The sequence below is a fragment of the Grus americana genome, chromosome 5, assembly GCF_028858705.1.
Source record: "Grus americana isolate bGruAme1 chromosome 5, bGruAme1.mat, whole genome shotgun sequence".
NCBI classification, from domain to species: domain Eukaryota; kingdom Metazoa; phylum Chordata; class Aves; order Gruiformes; family Gruidae; genus Grus; species Grus americana.
The window spans coordinates 13,927,532-13,945,598 of NC_072856.1; the positions used below are offsets into that span (position 1 = coordinate 13,927,532).

The 18,067-nt window shown below is 41.1% G+C and overlaps 1 protein-coding gene across 5 annotated transcripts in view; it reads right to left on the reverse strand.

Moving 5' to 3' along the window:
- TUB (TUB bipartite transcription factor) overlaps positions 1-18,067 on the reverse strand; it is a 157,902-nt gene that overhangs the window by 124,360 nt on the left and 15,475 nt on the right. For 2 of the 5 annotated variants that reach the window (XM_054828009.1, XM_054828005.1), the window contains exon 1: positions 3,825-3,893. The exons of 2 other annotated variants lie outside the window; for them this stretch is intronic. The gene's annotated coding sequence lies outside the window, so the exon portion shown is untranslated. Of the gene's footprint in view, positions 1-3,771; positions 3,795-3,824; positions 3,894-18,067 lie in introns of those variants that run through there. One more of the 5 variants, XM_054828006.1, reaches the window with a different exon arrangement.

The window sequence follows — 18,067 nt, forward strand, 5'->3', positions numbered from 1 at the left end:
GGAGGAATCGTCTCCTTTAGAACTGGACCCAGCACTCCGGGTGCTGTCTCACCAGTGCCAAGTAGGTGCGGATAAGCGCCTCCCCTGGTCTGCTTGGGTGCCTTCCTTCTAATGCAGCCCAAAACAGTTTGCCTTATCTGCACTGAGAGCAAACCATAGGTTCTTGTCATCAGAGCTGATACTCAGCTTACAGAGACTGGGACAGACCAGTCTTGCCTGAAAAAGAGCCAAAGAGTAGGTGGGCATGGGATATGGCCCACTCCAAATGATGTATGATTTAAATCCATTCCCTGTGGAGCCTAAACGCCAGCAACAGTTGGTGTCTGGCTTGGGAGCTGTACTGAGAATATTTGTCATCATCTTATGTAGTTAAAGTGCTATCTCATAGCTACTTTGTATGCTGAGGAAAGGCAGGCACTCAGCTGCTCAGAAAGCAAGGCCAGAGTTCAATTTGCCCAGCTCCTACATGCTCTTGAAATACTGCCCTGTGGTTAGTAGGCTTGTGCCAACAGAACCTAATCCTGTTTGCTCTTTACTGCGAGGCATTTCCCACACCTCTTGGCTAAATGCTCACTCTTTCTTCCACCTCCTTTGCTTCAGGGTCCAGCCAACTGTCACCCCCTGGGAGCCAAACATTAACTGCGTTAAAAAAACCCAACACATGACAACTAACCTCTCTCAGTGCTTCTGTCAAGGCAACTGCTGCCTCTCAAGCTGATTTCCCTGACTAATTAAGCATGGAGACACACCAGACTGCCAACACTGAATGGTGGCTGCAGCATCCATCATTCCAGCAGGATTCAGTCTAATGGGCTAAAAGCTATAGCTTGAGAGCCTGGAACAGCTTGTTCACTGGAATGGAAAACCCATTGTTTACTGTGCTCTAAAATTCCCCAAGTTATAAAGAGAGGAAAAAAAACAAACAAAAAACTCTACCTTCTCCAGCCTTGAAAACATTAATTATGAATTACCAAGAGAGAAAACACACCTGCTCCCCTTTTATCATTAACACTTTATGTATTACACCTTTCAATTTCTTTCCAGACATCAAAGGTCCCAAGGTCCTTCAGAGATAGTTAAAACGTACATGGCCACCCTAAGTCCCATTTGCCTAGAAAAACATTTCGTCTGTTGTTTCCACCAGGGATAAAGCTTGTTTTCCTCCCACATGTATGCTTGGCTTCCTTTCTGCATGTGCACATGTATTTTTGGATAAAGCGACTTCCCTGTGTGTTTGGTAGAGCATTCTCCTTCCTGTTGACTGAATAGTTCACACAGAAACTTTATGCAGAAAGTTACTGTAAACCGTAAGATGTTATTTGTATGGTTTCTTACCTTCTACCATGACTTAAGACCATTGTGAAGACCCTGAGAAACAGGTCAGAATCTAAATGGCATTTAGTTACGCAAAGCGTAAAGCAACTAGACCAAAAAGAAAGGGGAAGTAAGTCAGGGAAAAGGATGCTATGTATCAAAACAACTTGTAGCACTCCACATAGCTCCATGCTCACATTCACACTCCAACTACATCTGAATTTGAAAAAAAAAAAAAATTCTCCTCTCAGAGAAGAAATAAAGTCTCCTAAATAGCAACACAGATAACACTGCTTATGTTTAAGGACATTAGATTGTGAAATTAAGATTGCAATTGGTGATGCTTATCCTGATCAAATCAGTACCTCTGAACATGTTTGTGATAGCAAAAATCTCAACAGAGCAGGCATTTGTTTTAATGAAAATATTTTCAGACTAAAGAAGTAGGAAGAATTTCAATTGCCCTATTTAGCATAAAAGGACTAGAAGGCAAATTACTGTAAGTACGCTTAAGTTGCAGCTCTATTCAAAGAAAAACACCACTGATGTTTACAGACTATAAAATGGAAGTTTCACTAAGTACTGAAATCTGACCTCAGTGTATAATTTCAAATCCTTTGAGACAGGCACAACATTACAAAAGTGCATTTTTTATTCATCAGAAGCAAAGATTTTACAATCTGAAAAAACCCTGACAACCTATTTTACATTTATTTCCCAAACGAAAGAGCAAAGGTAAAAAGAATAACTTCTTCCCTGAGCTAGTAATAGTGGGTTAAGCTCTAACAGAGTCAACCTCTAATGCTGAAATTTGGCTCTGATAGCTGAGGAAATAATTAGTGAATCTGGATTTTTAAGAGAAGAAATCAGAAAACTTCACTACAACAGGCAGTTAAACAAGTGTTGCTACACTGGAGAAGGGGCAGGACAGGGTCTGCACGGGAGTGCAAGAGACCATCAGCCAGACAGGGACCAAAGCCAGCTCAGCTTCTGCAGAAAAAAACATAACCAGGAGGACATCAGAGAATACCTGTAAGAAAGTAGTTCTGACTGAACCTGGGCAGGTAACAGAAGGTTGAAACCTGCAAGAGCCCTGACTGTGACAGCCTCCAAGCAAACTTCCAGAGTCACCATCAGACTCTGTGAGGTGCCACTTAATAATGTCCACAGCTAGAAAATGAGAATGTCTTAAAATACAAATGTTTCTCTGATGAACAGTTATAAAAACACATTCGAGTGTTGCATATATTCATAATTGGAGTTTTCCAAGTCACAAAATTTAAGAAAGTACATTTTTCAAAAATCAAGGCATGCCAGCTTTTCCTGAAAATTCTCTCCTGCCTCAGGGATGCAAAGCACCATGCTACAGGATGTATTCGCATCCTTCCACCCTCCTGGTAAGGTCTGCTTTTCCAGTGCTTCCAGCCAATATTAGACAAGAAAACGCTGTTTGCTATGCTGCCTTCTAACACCAGATCTCTAGTCTAAAGCGTCTGCGTGCAGCATTACCACGCTTTTGTAATTTCATCCACATTCCCGATCAAGTTGCAAGAGCTATTAAGCACAAATTCAGCTCTTGCAGACCTCACTACCGGCAGTCTTTTTACCGCATGAGCTCACAGCACGAAAATATACTGCTGATTCATAAGCATCAACAGTGCAATAATCATCAGCTAGAGCATTTTTCTATCCATTGTACAGCTTCAACAAATAGAAAGTACTGAAACACACTCAGCAAAAATGACCAAATCTCCAATATAAGCTCCAAACACTTTTTTTACATCTGTGCCAACACCACATGTTATAAGGACATATCTTCCTGGCCTGAAGTACCTCCCTCCTAGTAGTGGTTTTTTCCATGTCGGTTAATTAATACCTGTTAGATAACCAGAAACAGAAAATGCTTGGAAGCTGCCTGCATTTGTTTACTAACTCCAGTTGTTGATAAAAATATAGAACTGAACTGAGTAAGTTTATTTCACAGTAAAACAAAGATAGCTTCTCTTCACTGAGTTTATATCATGTAATTAAGTCAAGATAGAGGGGGAAAGCTTCTTTAGATAGGAATAAATTCCTAAAATACATAAGCAACAAGTCCATGAAAACCTAGGACATCTAGATACAGAAATACTTTGTCTGGCAAAATAATGTTTTCTCCAACATTTTTCACTGCTAAAATGTTTTTTCCAAAGAATGGCATAGGACAATATTTCTTAAGTTTGTGTTCCCCAAGAGACTGCACACAATTTCTGAAAGTGTGAGCTTTTATATACTAGCCGTTCATCCCTACAGCCAATCCTCCTCTGGTGATACCCACACAGGGTAAAAGGGTTACCTAGCTCCACTTCCTTGTCAAACCTTCCATAATTTCCCATGAATACATCTCACCTACAGAAACTTCACTTGTTAAATACCCATGCCTATCTGATCAGCAATACAAAGTGACTGCGTTCATACCATAACCCAAACAACAGTTACATCCCAAAGTTCAAGCTCAAATAAACGTTTACTTGCAGAGCAGATTTGTGTTTTCTTCCTCCTCTTCATCTAAAGAAAGACTCAATCAGTTAGCTACTTCCCAAGAAATAGTGTTGGCCTTGGCCAGTTCAGCTGTGATTAATTTATAGAGCATGATAACACACGGTCAGCTCTAAAAGCATTAAATTGCAGAATAGCCTTGCAATAAACATCTGTGCTACCACGGAACGATATGAAGAAACAGATTCTCTGCTGCTATATATTGCCATTTGTCTAGAAAACATTGAAATCAGGGCTGCAACATACTGGAAATTTAATTGTTGTTTGCTTAATCAAGTTCAGTAACATTTGGATATTTTATGCCTTTTGATCCTAATTTAGGAACACCCTAAATCACATGCTTTAAGGTCTACCAGCTCAGAAACACATTTGATTGCTGTGGTGAGCACCTACGTCTTTACTTGCTACGGCATTGAAGCCTATTTCAATCACCTGCCTGGTGACACCAGCTGCATTTCAGAAATCGTTGTCTCTGTTTTGATGCCTTAGTTTGAGCATGAACAGATATGCTTCAGCTCCTCATGCTTCTCTCTACTAGCAAATGCCTAAATGCATGTGTTTTATAACCCAGGAAAAAAAGCACTAGGATAACTTTACCGTTGAATTTGTAAAATTCTCATTACTATCAAATCAGAGCAGATGTTTTTGCCAGCTTAGGTTTATTGAACTTGACTAGCAAATGGTTCCTTTTTGATTAAAAAAGGTCATTTCCATGGTTGTCTGCAATGCTTAATGCAAATGAAGTAGCACACACAAGGTGCTGTACAGAGAAAACAAGTTAAATTTCACCGGTGATAGTAACCAACAATCCACTGGTAAACAAACCCACTGCTCTGTCACTAGCAGAACACAGCAGAGTATTGCTCTAACCCTGAACATGTTTAAATGTTTATTTAACCTTGCAGAGCTGATAGGAGAATGCAAGCATACGAATCCTTACGCTTACATGGGTAGTTATCTGAGCTAAACACGGTGAGACACCAAGGCGTACTGTCGTCAGACAAGAAGCAGGCATGGCTGTGCAGGAACCAGTCATCTGCTCACAGCTGTGTCTGTGCCCACAGGTGTTCCTGGGACACACTGCTCCTGGCTACCTCCCCACCTTGCCATTATGGAAACACTGCTTTTTATTACAGCTTTGGGTACATACTTCACTGGTTGCCCATCAGATGGAAGAGCCTCCCCAGTCTCTCCTGCTTGCTCACGGAGTGCGGAATTTAAAGCACGTGAGAATCAGAGCTTCATTCTAAGGTGGCTGAGAACCGAGCCTAAATTTTACTTCAAGATTCATTGGATGGCATCAAGACAGTGGATGATTACTTCTGTGACAACATGCATACATATCTACATCACTCAATTAGAAAAGCATAATTTTTGGTGTTTCCTTTAAAATAACTTTCAGCTCGCTGACGTAATGAGGCCTGTCCAACCTTTTAATTTCAAAAGCAGTTTTGGATAACAAATCCCTCTCTCCCAATCTTAAGGAAAAAACCAGTCAAGTCTCTAGGAACCAAATCAATAATAGCATTAAAGGAGGACTGGCTGGTGAAGCATGTAAAGACGATTTGGAAATTAGATTTTTTCATTTTTTTTTAATGCCAAGAGACTAGGCTATTACAACTAATAACATAGGAGGTATTCAATTTCTTCCCAGCCATAACTGAATGCACCAAATTTCAACACTAATATGTCATGAATTTGATAAATGCTATGGTATTTTTCAAGTAAGTTGCTCAAATCACTGAAGCCTTTGAAGCATAGGTACTGTTTGAAAACAGCAAATGAACCCTTGCCAAAGAAAAAATTGTGTTGAAATATAAAAGCAAAATCAGGCAACTTTACATGACTGGGTGGCCTGAAAAAATTAGCCTTTTGCATTTAGGCAGCCTAACAGCAAGTAGGATAGTAGCAATGTACTAAAGAAGGCAGAATTTCTTGACTCGCAATCCTACTGGGCCCACAGCTTTTTGTTTCTCGTTGTTCCTGAGCGGCATATGAGCTAATTGCTGGCAGAGATTCTGCAACAACACAATGACACCCCACTGCCCACTTGTAAGAAGTAACCTCTCCTGCAACAGCTGTAGCAAGCACCGAAGAGCATATTCACATTGTTGGATGAAACTGTCTGCCTCCTTGTGTCAGAGACAAGAAAAGACAGACATACGGGCCAAGATTCAGCAGTTCGTTAATTTGCTTGTCTCTGATCAAAGGGCTGTGCCGTGACCCTGGCAAAAGAAGTACATGCAGATGTCTTTCTCATATTCCCATACAGCCATCAGAACCGGCAAATACGCAGCCTGTGCTTATACAACTTTGCAATTATTTTCTGTCCCTCTCTCCAGAGCACAGATCTGTTACAGAAATCTTTTTGCATGGCTGCTCTTACAGGCTAGAGGGCAACAGAATCCAATCCCACAGCTGGGATTTCTTGCCCCTCCAAGAATTAAAGTGTTGGATAACAAAAGCATAGAGAAAAGCAGTTAAAACTAATGCGTCTAAGTCTAGGCTAGCAACAGTTCGGTATAGCAGACTTGTTAATATTAGATGTTTCCTGGCATTTTCTTGCCCACTAAGCAAGAGAAGCATTTTGAAGAACTACAGTCCCAGTGGAACAGGTGGGGAAACGTTATATTAATTTCCTCTTGGTATTTAAATACAGAGCAAGACAATTGACCTTTTTGCTGTTTTGGGGCTTGGTTCCCAGCCCTCCCCAATGTTAGAGCTCTCCTGTGACAGATTAAGTGAGATGTTCCCTGTGCATCAGTCTCCAGAAGAGTTGCCAAGTATTATTTCTTTTTTGAGCTGCTTCTCTTCCAGCACTCTCATACTCCTTCTGTGCACTCTTTTAAACCTATCTCTATTCTGCTTTCTATTTTAATGAACAGTATTCAGCCTTTTAGCTAGTAATTAACATTCAAGATCCCAATATCTCCTCAGGGTGCATCCTTCCATGCCAGGGAAGCAACGATGACAGGCCATAAATCCCACCTACTGCTTTGAAGAGAGCAGGATTTAGTCCTCCTCCATGACCAGTGCTGTAAGAGATACATCTGAAAAAACCAAACAACTCTCCTGCCTATCCAGCCACACAATGATGCGTTCCCCTATTTTCTTCTGTTTTGCTTTACACGGCTTCCACTGGCAGGGGCAACACAGCGCATATGCTGCTTAACGGGAAAGCGATTGCTGCAGAAAGTTTGCTAGTTCTTCAACAGGCAAATACACTTATTAATTAAATATAGCTAAGAACTCAAGTCAAGGGCAGATGGTGATCAAAGGGGAGCCCAGGTACTTTCTGGCCACAATTTACCCTCAAGATGATGGAACAGCTCCTATTTCTTCTCTGCTTGCATTCATCCCTATTTATATGCAAAAGACAGGAAAACAAGGCCAGGCTACATGTTATCATTAACTCATTTTATCTATATATGGCACATACAGTTAATCAAAGAGATTTAAGGCAAAAATACTTCTTTGACACCTGTTTGGGTAAGTGGGAGATAGATAACCATCGATGGCAGCATAGTCTTACAGACTTGGTCCTGCTGGGCCATGAGCAGTGCTGTAATTCCTTTCACTCCAAATACAGGGCTGCCGGATTCATCTGGAATTGCCCTGAACAACAAAGTGACAACTGTCCTGATCTGAAGCCAGGCTGGAAGTCAAAGGGGCAGAGAAGGAAAGATACCTTTCCTTCTCTGGCACAGCAAGTTCTGCTTCCACCTTGTGACTATTACTGACACTGGAAGAATAAGCTGGGAGAGAAGGGGGACATGGAGGTGCTTAAAAAAAACCCCAAGGAGCTAGAAAGGAGACGTATTATCCAGCGCTGCAGAATGCCTCTCTGCCCATACCATCTGTGTTTCTTCCTCAACTCAAACAGGTTCAATGGCTCTTTGTTTATATCTGGAGGATGGGCACCTTTTATTGTGTACACAGAGATTTCCGGGTAAAAGCCTTATCAGTTTCAATTATTATTTCAGTGGGAATTTTATGAGCTATAGAGAACAACAATTGTTTGCTTGAAGTGTGGATAGCTGAAAAAAAACGTGCTGAGAACTATTCACATTTATTGGTCTCTAGATCATTTCACCGTCTCATCAAAAGTACTAGGTTAGAACATGACTTTATATTTACTTATAGAGCTCCTTTCATCTCAAAGGGATTACATCAGCAAATGCTGACGTGCAGTTACCCCCGGGGTGTTATTCTGTTTCCATAAAAGCCATGGAAACACTAACAGTGCGAAGCGTGAAATCTGGTGAGAACAGCGGCAGAGTTGTGCGGGCTCAGACCAAGGGGCTGCCTAGCTCAGTACCCTGTCTGCAGCAGAAGCAGTATCCGCACACTCAGAGAAAAAAATGAATAAGGCAAGTACATGCCTTAAAAAAAAAAAGGCTACCTTCTCTTCCAGCCTTCGAGTCTTTTCAATTCAGGGCATTTCCTGAGTCAAATCTCCTTGATTCCGTATAAAAAAACCCTCTTGCATCTACAGCTTGCTTTGGCAAGCAGATACACGTCTGTCGCCTGCTGTGCAAAAAACTACTTCCTTTTCCTTGTTTTGATCACGTCTCCCACTAGCTTCATTTGCTGGCTCCTAGTTCTTATACTAGAAAATAGTTTGAGGTGTAAGGACAGACTAAAAATGGGAGGAGAGAGAAAAGCTCATCTATCTAGGGTTCTATTTTTTTACCAAATAAGAGAGATGAACAGTCCTTGGCAAAACTCCCAAATCCTTTAAGAACAAGTATTTATATACAAATATTATACTTTTTTAAAAACACCCAGGGAAAAGAATGAGGGGAAAAAAATCCCTCTTCAATTACTTGAGCCGAAGTTTGGACTAATCATTGCTTTCAGCAGCCTCGGACACAGAGAGCTTTTTGATATTCAGAATAATTGCCAAGAATCCCAGATAAAATGAGTAGCCCCTTACACCCCTTCCAAGGGCCAGGATATGGATTCACTGCAGCTGACAAGCAGAGAGCCACATCTTGACCCCAGAACAGCTTTTCCTTCCTTTCCCTCCCCATCAGAAGTCTGGTTTTCAGTTCCATGGGCTTTACAGATAGGTCTGCCATAACCTTGTAATCACTAAGCTGCCTGATTGTTTACTTACTGGCACCTTCAACTATCTCTTGGCTGTGCCACGCAACTAAAGTTTGCTGGAAAGAGTGGCAAATGCTCCAGCTAAAAACTTTCTGGCAGCACATTCTGTCTATGATGACAGGTGCTCTTCATTTCAATTAGAAAAAGAAATGAGTTTTTTCTGCTTTAAGTTGGAGTGCTATGGGAGGTCTTGGAGACATCAGGAGATTCAACATATGGATATTAATTATTTGATATATTTCAGTATGGCATCTCTATTTCTCAGACAAAAAATTGGCACCATGTTTTCTCCCCTATTAATAGAGGTGTTAACATCTTAATTGTGCAGGGAATGCAGATTACATTCCCTGTTACATTAGTTGCTAAAACACTGTCTTGCAGCACGTAAGTGCAGAAAACACAAATGATAGTTGCCTTGAAGTGCAGACTGGATTTTAGAGTATTTCCTCCTTCCACTTTACATACGGAAAATTCCTTACATCTCACCTTGTAACTTGACTTAGTTGATAGGTTACTACATCCAACAAATTATGATTCTATACCTAACTTTTCTTTACATACAAAGTTTTCTGCTAGAATAATTTAAACTGACACTAACCAAGAAAACCACAATGCTCATTACATCTACAGAAAACACAGAAAAGTGGGAAGTAAATAAAGCTGCCAAGCAATGAAGTTAAACTGGGAAAATCAATTACTGAATGCAAATAATAATGGCTTCTATGGTTATGGCAACTAGCTCTAGTAATCCTTAGTACAGTGTGTAGAATTTCAGAGCGTTTTTAAAAGTGGTCCAAACCAGCTCCCTCAGCCATTTAATGCCAGCAGGAAAGCAAGTTTGGATGTGTTCGCCTACATGCTAAGTATCAGGCAACGCGTTGATAAAATACCTCCTCTGTCATGCTTGCCAATCTCCTGTGTGAGCCACAGTGAGATTTTAAATATATTTGCACAGCTACTAGTTTGGCTGCTTTAGCTCCTCTTATGAGAATTCTTGAAGCGCTATGCGAGCTTCACAGAAACAGATTGGAATATTTATGGATGCAAAGGTATCATATAAAGCAAGCCCAAAAAAGGCAAATGGCTGTAAAGGTGCTGAATAAATCTTGTTTACAGTTACAGTTAAATGCCGTCATAAGTAATTTTTATTTCTCATGGAGATTAAAAAAAAAAAAAAACCAGCCAGGTGTTTCTGCAGTTTTTGTTCAGAAGCCTAAGGCATCACAAAATGCCTCAAATTCAGCCCAGGGGAATAAACAAAGTTCTTCTGTAGACTTTGACTCAATTCAATAAGCCAAAGTATTTGCTTTTTCACTTTCTATTTTTAAGAAGCCAGTATTCATTCATGTCTGTATAGCACATGCACCGCTGCAAAATGTGAAATATCTTTTAATGTTAAACATAAGAGATTCTGACAGACAGACCCTGATATTACACTTCCAGGTCTTTACTGAAATTCGGCACTAAGCCCGGCTACTCAAGTCAGGGGAATATTTATCACGAGTCCCACAGAAGAGGAAATTTCTAAACCAGCAAAGTGAGCCTGAACCAGCATTCATCAGCATTTCACTTTGACCAAACTTTTAAAAGTCGGATTTGCAAGCCAGCGCTGCCCAGACACACCGGTGCATCTAACCGCCAGGATTTGCCTGGAAAGACCTAGACACAGTGTGACTGTAGGTCTTGAGCTACCTGATATAGCTATAATGCAGTATACATTTTATAGCACATTACACACACATTCTCGTCCATTACTGGATTTTTACCATTCTTCCTCTCCTCTTCCAATATTAGTCACACCACTCCTCTGCACCTATTTCATTATGAAATAAACATGACGTTGTTCAAAAAAAGAGGAGACCTCATTTGTTTTGCTTTCAGATCCCACGAATTCTCTTGCAATCCAGCAGGGAGCTACAGCTGTGGTGGGACCCTGTGCCGCAGCAGGTTACCTTTTCCTGACAAAGTACTCAGCACCACATTGAAGAAGGTCTGTCATAGCATCTTTTCCTAGAGAAAAGTGAGGGGCTTAGAATTTGATGTGTCTGGTAAGCAGAATGAAAGTCTTTCTCAGCATCTCAGGCACAGCGCAAACCTAGGTGGGCCTCCAAAAGTTTCAGCAGTTCAATATATTTTAAGGCTTTAAATCTAGAGCCAATAGTACATTCATACAGAGACTTCACAAACTCAATAATCACCACTTTAAGAATAAGTTTTCTTTTATATGCCTTGGCTAGATTTGGTGAAAATATAAGCTAAAGAGGAAAGAAAACTATGAGCTGGAATCGATTTGGAACAATTTTCCACATTAGAAATTCCAAGTTTTTTGCTAAGAACTCATTTTAATGAAGAATTGAGAACATTAAATTTAAAACTCCGAAGTATGTTGTTTCAAGCACCAGTGATTTGTTTTGACTTGCATTCTATATTCCATATAAATCAAAACAAGATGTTTTGATGGCATTCTGTCAAGATTATTAGCAGTAATTAATCTATTCCCATGAAATGTTTCAATTTCAGCAGGGAACTAGAACTGTCAGGATTGTTGATGACTCTGGTAGAAGCACTACAACAAAAAGCTGTTCTGCCTCAGAGGTCTCAGGTGACCGTTTCTACATGTTTATACAAAATGTGCTTCATCTGTCTGTATTGACAGATGTAATTTGTTACTGTGATTAGCAGTGGATAGATTTTATATTGCATACACCAGCCTGTAAAATTCAACATTGTGAGGGGAGAAGCTTCAGATGATTTTTGTTGTTAACAGCTGCAACCCTCATCTACGCATGCTTCACTGACTTCCAAAGAAAACTATACAGAAGCTATGGTCTTTGCTCTACTAGAAAACAAAACCAAACCAATTTTGATTATATTCTATTTCCAAAGACTATCCTTTCCTAAATTTTTATTATTCAGGCTTGTACTACAGTGTCTGTGTGGCCACACAGATTGTCAACACAAATGTAGAAGACAGCCATTTGGCAGCTCTCATATATACAGACAGATAGTTCATACTTACTGGGACAAAATATAATGAAAGCTTCTATGTTCCACTCAATAGCCAGCTCAGCTTCTTAACAAATGGCACTTCCTTTATTTCCAGCCGTGCTTGCAAGGGGCAGGAGCGAACAGCTGAGTCCCTGGAGAGGGGCTATGCATGGAGCTCCCCTAGGGAGGAAGCTGGTTTTGAACCTTTACCAGATGATGCTCGATATGGTTTTTTTGACTCTCACTTACCTGTCTTCCTGTATTTCACTCTTTAGCCTGCTAACTTCATCCATCTTTTCTGCCCCAGCACCTGTGTTTTAGACCATCATCCCTACGTTCCCCAGTACAGAGCACCTGCAGTCCCCATAGTTTCATCCTCACAGGTAAAGCACAGGTCTAGAGAAGACACCCTCACCACAGCCATAGCTTCAGGAGAGGGAAGTACATTTTTTCATCACTTACACAAATCCCTGAAATTATTACTTTGTCAGTTCAGCACGTTGGTTTAAACCCACTCAGAATAATCAAGGATCAATACATACACACACACACTCCCTGTCAATTTTCCACGTTCAGTACTCCTGGTTCATGCTATTTAGCAGCTGCCCAGCTGCACACTCAAAGGTGCGTGGGGTGAGGTTCTCATGTCAGAGCTGATTTCGTATAATTCTGAATGAGCAAACTTTGCCACCACTGTGTTAGAAGCAGCTAGTCTATTTGAAAACTTTTTGAAGATGTGTGTATCCAAGAAGAACAAGGAAATCTATTTGTGCCCTCTGTCATCATCCCTTACACCAGGTTGGCCCCAAGACTGGAAATGGAACCTGCTCTAACGTACTGTACATAAGTAGGGTGCTGCATGCATCTATAGTGAAAAGCCAGAAATAGCAGGTTTTATGCTTTCTTTTTGAGAAACAATCCTCAAGAGCTGTTCCTAAACAGTCTTCTCTCCATGAAGTTACCAAGCACTGTCTGTGCTGGACCTTATAAAAGGTTGCTCTGCCCAGCACAGAAATTTTAACAGTAGGGAAAGAGTTTGACATTTTGCATCATTTAGAGAAATGCCAGACATCTGCAAGGCACGAGGGGGCACTCGGTGTTCCCACTCCACCTTTTGCATCCTCTCATGGGGATTCGGAGTCCGTGCCCAGGCATCAGACCCGCTCCCCCATCCCTGCGCTGTGGAGGAGGCTGCAGCTCTCCGTTGCAGCAAATCATCTGCCATTTCTCGCTGATGCCATATTACCCCTTACATCCTCAGACTGTGCCTTTACAGCACATGCCCGTAAAGATTAAGGTTTAGAAGAGCCTTGAGTGTGATGAGACCATCCTTGGAGTCCTCACAGTTTTAAGATTCTGGTCTTAACTCATCGTTTTCCAGTTAGAGCTGAAGGCAGTTGCCTAGACAACAAGTCTGATTCATCGGCAGTGAATTGTCAGGGCAACCGTCTCTGGCCATACCTGGGATGTACTGAACAACACCCTTGTGCAGCAGAAACAGCTGTCAGACAGGAGGCCACCCCCAAAAAAATTGCAAGTTAAAAAGGTAAAAGCTTCCACTAGGGTATCTGTTTGCTAAGCCAAAGACAGATACTTTGCACTTGTTTGCATAAAAAAAATCTGAGTACAGTTACTCCACATAAGGAAACAAAAATATTTTGAATTCTCTGGCAAAGAAAATAATCCTATCTCAGCATAATATGTATCCACATAACACGATTATGTACAGCCCTTCAGTGGTTTGTACACAGCATCCTTTGTTTACACTGTCACCATCTTTTTGGGGGTTATCACTGATGTAACGTGGGAGGAAGTTTACTGTGTTGTTTCGTGAAGAATTTGCTCTCCATTTCTTGTTGGCCTACAGCAAAGCATTTGTGCTGATTTCCAATTTTAAATATTTCTTCCACCATCTTTTCTTTTAGAATATTTGCACTTTAAGAAAATGAATACATGCCCAAAATGTATTATGGATTGGGGGGTTGTGTGTGTGTGAAACACAGTAACACGTAGTCATCTATTATTTAAACTACTTTATAGGCTCTTGAAAATATTTGAACTTTTTTCTCCGAATTTAGCCAGTCTTATGAGATATCAATTATTCATTTTCCCAATATATTTCAAACAGTACAATCATAGTTGAATAAAATACCCACTTATTCTATTTGACCAAGTCTCTCAACCAATGAAGAAATCACATAGCACAAATTAGAATATTGGCAGAGCTCTTGAATACCTATCTTTGGGTCTCTCGCCTGTGCTCTGCATGCTGCACATTCTCATATCTCATCTCTCGGAGAAGTTGATTAAGGAAGGAGAAAATTATAGCTGAGAGTTTGGTTTTCTCTCCCCAAACTAACATATGTCAGAAAAACTTTTCCAGCTCCAATATCCAAAATCGCTCCCGGGCAGGCTTGGTTTCAGAGTTATATTGCTGTGCCTGTCCAGGTTATGCCAGGCTCCCTTATTTCTGTATCCATTTCATCCAACCCGACGGTCCTTTCCCCAAAGCAGTGTCCCACCTGCCAGATGCACCTGGCTGTCTAACCCCCAGCACCAAGTTCACTGCAAAGTCCTGAAGAGATGACACCTCATCACTTGCTGCATAGAGTTAAAGGCAGGGGTCCACATTTTAAAGTGTATTTTCACTATTTTAAGGCTGTAGGGTTTGGGTGGGAGCTGGGGCTAAAGCTTTTGATTTATTTTGCTCTCTACCAAACTTCTGACAAATTCTGCTAAATTCCCCCATGCCCCTGCTTAAAAGTGGCCTAAAGAAAAGTCTATAGATAGGTATTTTGTTCTTTCATATAGATCATATTCTGCTATAATGGAGAATTTGGATTTAAATGTTCTCATTTGATCAGGGACAGCACAAACTCATTGAAACTTCTGACCTTAAAGTCTCTCTGTTTTTAATGTGAGCAAGAGGCTGCTTTGTGAAACATTTTGCTACAGAGTCAGGGAATATTGTCACATTGCAGACTAGCTTCACTTGCCACAATTTTTCTTATCGTTTATCGTTAGTTGAGGGCTCAGGTTCCTATTTAAATCACTTCTGGTTGCTCCAAAGTCCATTATTAGAAGACCAGCAGGGCTGTCAGGACTCAACCAGGCCCTCTTCAGCATAGGGTGATGCTTGCAAGTAGGCCTCCAACAAGGCCATCTGAGCAAAGCGTACGTATGACTGTGACTCTATGATTTCTGATTGCTCCGTTACCCTTAATTTATTCAGTAAGTGTCAAAGTATGAAAACCCAGCATTGCTGGGGGTATCTGGCTCTTGCCAGCTCTGTAAGAAGGATATACTTCAGAAATTGTCCCTTGCTAGTATGGACAGGGAGCAGAAGTGACATTCTGAGCATGGCAGTGAAGCAGCGTGCCCCCCCATTTTGCAATTGCTGCGAGGCAGACTTCCCTGGATTTCCAATGGTCCAGACCACAATTTAAACCGAATGCTCAAAACCCGGGCATCTGGCAAGCCCAGCTCTGAAAATGCTAATCACACTGCTGGGCACTCAGCACTTCCCTGTCTCTGCCAGCCTTTGCCAATATTGCAAAATGACCGCATAACGCAAATAAATGTTTCGGTGTAAAAACATACGCCTCCAAGACCCTTTGCGCCTCTGAACCTCAGGCCAGCTCGCTGTGGCTGCAGTTTCTTATACAACCATTTTCTAGTCAATATTTTGTTGCTCAGTGGAGTGCAAGGACCAGCTATAGCCAGATATCTTACCAACCAACCTCAGGAGCCGCAGGCAACCGAGCGCGGCATCGGCCACGTCGCTCCTCCTGCATGCCACAGGTCAGAGGAACCATTCTGCTTTCAGTTCTCTATGAGGACCTGTGGCTATTTATATACTTCCCCTTCCTAGCCTGTGTGTGCAAATATCAGGCTTATGTTTTCTTGATTAGAGGATCTGGGATGACATAGGAATGAAAATCTGCATGCAGTGTTTTAAAGGAGGCCAAGGAACTTCAGCACTTCTCTAAACACATTGGGTCTTTTTCAGCATTCAGCCAAAATGTTACTAATTCCCTACACATCTAAAAAGCTAGATTTCCTATCCACTTATCCTTTGGTTGGTTGGTTTGGGTGGGGTTTTTTGGTTTGTTTTTTTTTGTTTTGGTTTGGTTTGGGTTTTTTTCCCCCCTAAATGGGCTTTTTGTATCAAAGATTCTGAGGACTGGTTAACTAAGCTCACTCACAATATGCCAGGGCTGCCATTTGAAAAACATGCCTGGATTTGTTTAGCAGACTGATGCTCTGCTTAATTCGCAGCTTAATCAGAACAAGACTGGAAATTTGTTATGTAAAAAAGGGCCAGTAATTGCAAACTTGTTGACTCAACCATGGTTAAAGTAAATTCAAGTGACCTGGGTTTAAACTCAACTCATCTGAAAAATGAGAGAAAATAAGCAACACATCTCCCAGATGAATTAATTACTTAATTAGTGACAGTAAAGTAACTAGCATCTTACCATTTTGCTGTTTAAACAGCAAACCAGGCATTATCATATATCTGGCAAACAGGTCTTCGTGAGTTGAGAGATATTTATGACAAAAGATAACTGCTAATAACAGGAGCTGTTTCACATTCAACGTACAAGAGAGTAAAAGCTGGAACAGTATTTCAGAAGCATCTCAATTATTTTGTGACAGCTAAAACAAGCATTTTTTTTTTTAATGTCATCAAGCCTTGAAGACAAAGCCATGCTCCTTCTGCCTGCTCCAAGATTTTGCATTTAAAAACCTACAAGGTATTTCAAGATGAATGTATGTGAGTTATCTTCAGCTTCTTCCTGATGACTTAGTAACAAATGACTTTTATGCAGCCAGTGCAGAACTGGAGTTAGAAGAGCACTTCTTTGAAATCTAAAATATGCTGAAACCTTGACCAAAGAAATAGTACTTTGTAAAATCTGCACCTTATGGGGGGGCTTATAAAGAAAAACCTGCTGAGTCATAAATACCAGAGTGGAAATAAGTCCATGAAAAACTGTTGGTTCAGCTACTTTATCTGTCCTGTTCTTTTGTACGTGGTGTAGGAAATGCCTGGTGTTTCACCACCATCAAAGTCAGCCAAATCAGATTCAGTTACCTACAGCAACACATGTAGTACACTGCTTATCCAAATCCCACATGTCCAATTCACAGGATGCAAACCCCGCTCTATGCAACCACATTTTAAAAATCACAAAGTTTGTGCTGGGACCAGTGTGCCACATGAGGACAATACCACTAAGGACAACAGACGTAGCCCAGGCTGAAGGAGGTAACCCCATTTCCACCTCTGCCTTGGGGTTTAATTCACCTGGCTGGAAACCCCGCTCTGTGGGTGTTCAGAAATCAGGAGGCAGTTTCAACTCCCGGGCCTGTGCATGTGCAATCTCTCGCAAACTATTTATTCATGTTCCCCAGCAACATTTACTCTTACCCAGCACTCATAAAAATCAGTCTCTACTTCTATGTATTTTCCCTGATGACACTAACCCAGCCATGGTACTTGCACAGGACCTAGCGCAATGAGGCTCTGCTTTTGCCAAAGTGTTTCTGATGCCCTTTAGCACCAGGCAAGGGATATGCAGTCACAAGAAGCGATGGAGGTTTGCCTTGTTTTTATAACGAAATAGGGATAGGGCTGCTAAAAATGTTGTCTCTTTTAGCAAGGGGGATGAGCAGGCTCAGAATTAGTTAAATTACATACACTCCTGCACTATTCTCACATTTCAATGTGATAGTCTCAATTACAGATGACAGTTTCTATTAAGGGAAAAATGCACAGAGTGCAAAAAAAAAAAAAAAAAAAAAGTTTCTGGATCTGGCGGGTCTCAGGAAGAAATCCCAGCCCTGTGCTAGCAGCCTCCTCGTTCTTGTTCATGAAGGCTTGACCTGCAGGGATGGGGGAAAGCCTGCTATGTCATTAATCACTATATCTTTCAGATAGCTTGTTCTCAGAAGAAAAGCAATTAATCTTGGTGCCTCTGAAAAGCAGGAGCAGCACACCATCGTGCTTTGGCATTACTGCATGAATATGACATAGTTGGACAAAAAAGCCTTTTTTTTCCCTCCTCCTACCAAAGCCTCAGGGAATTCAGCTTCCTCTCAGTAACTCATGCAA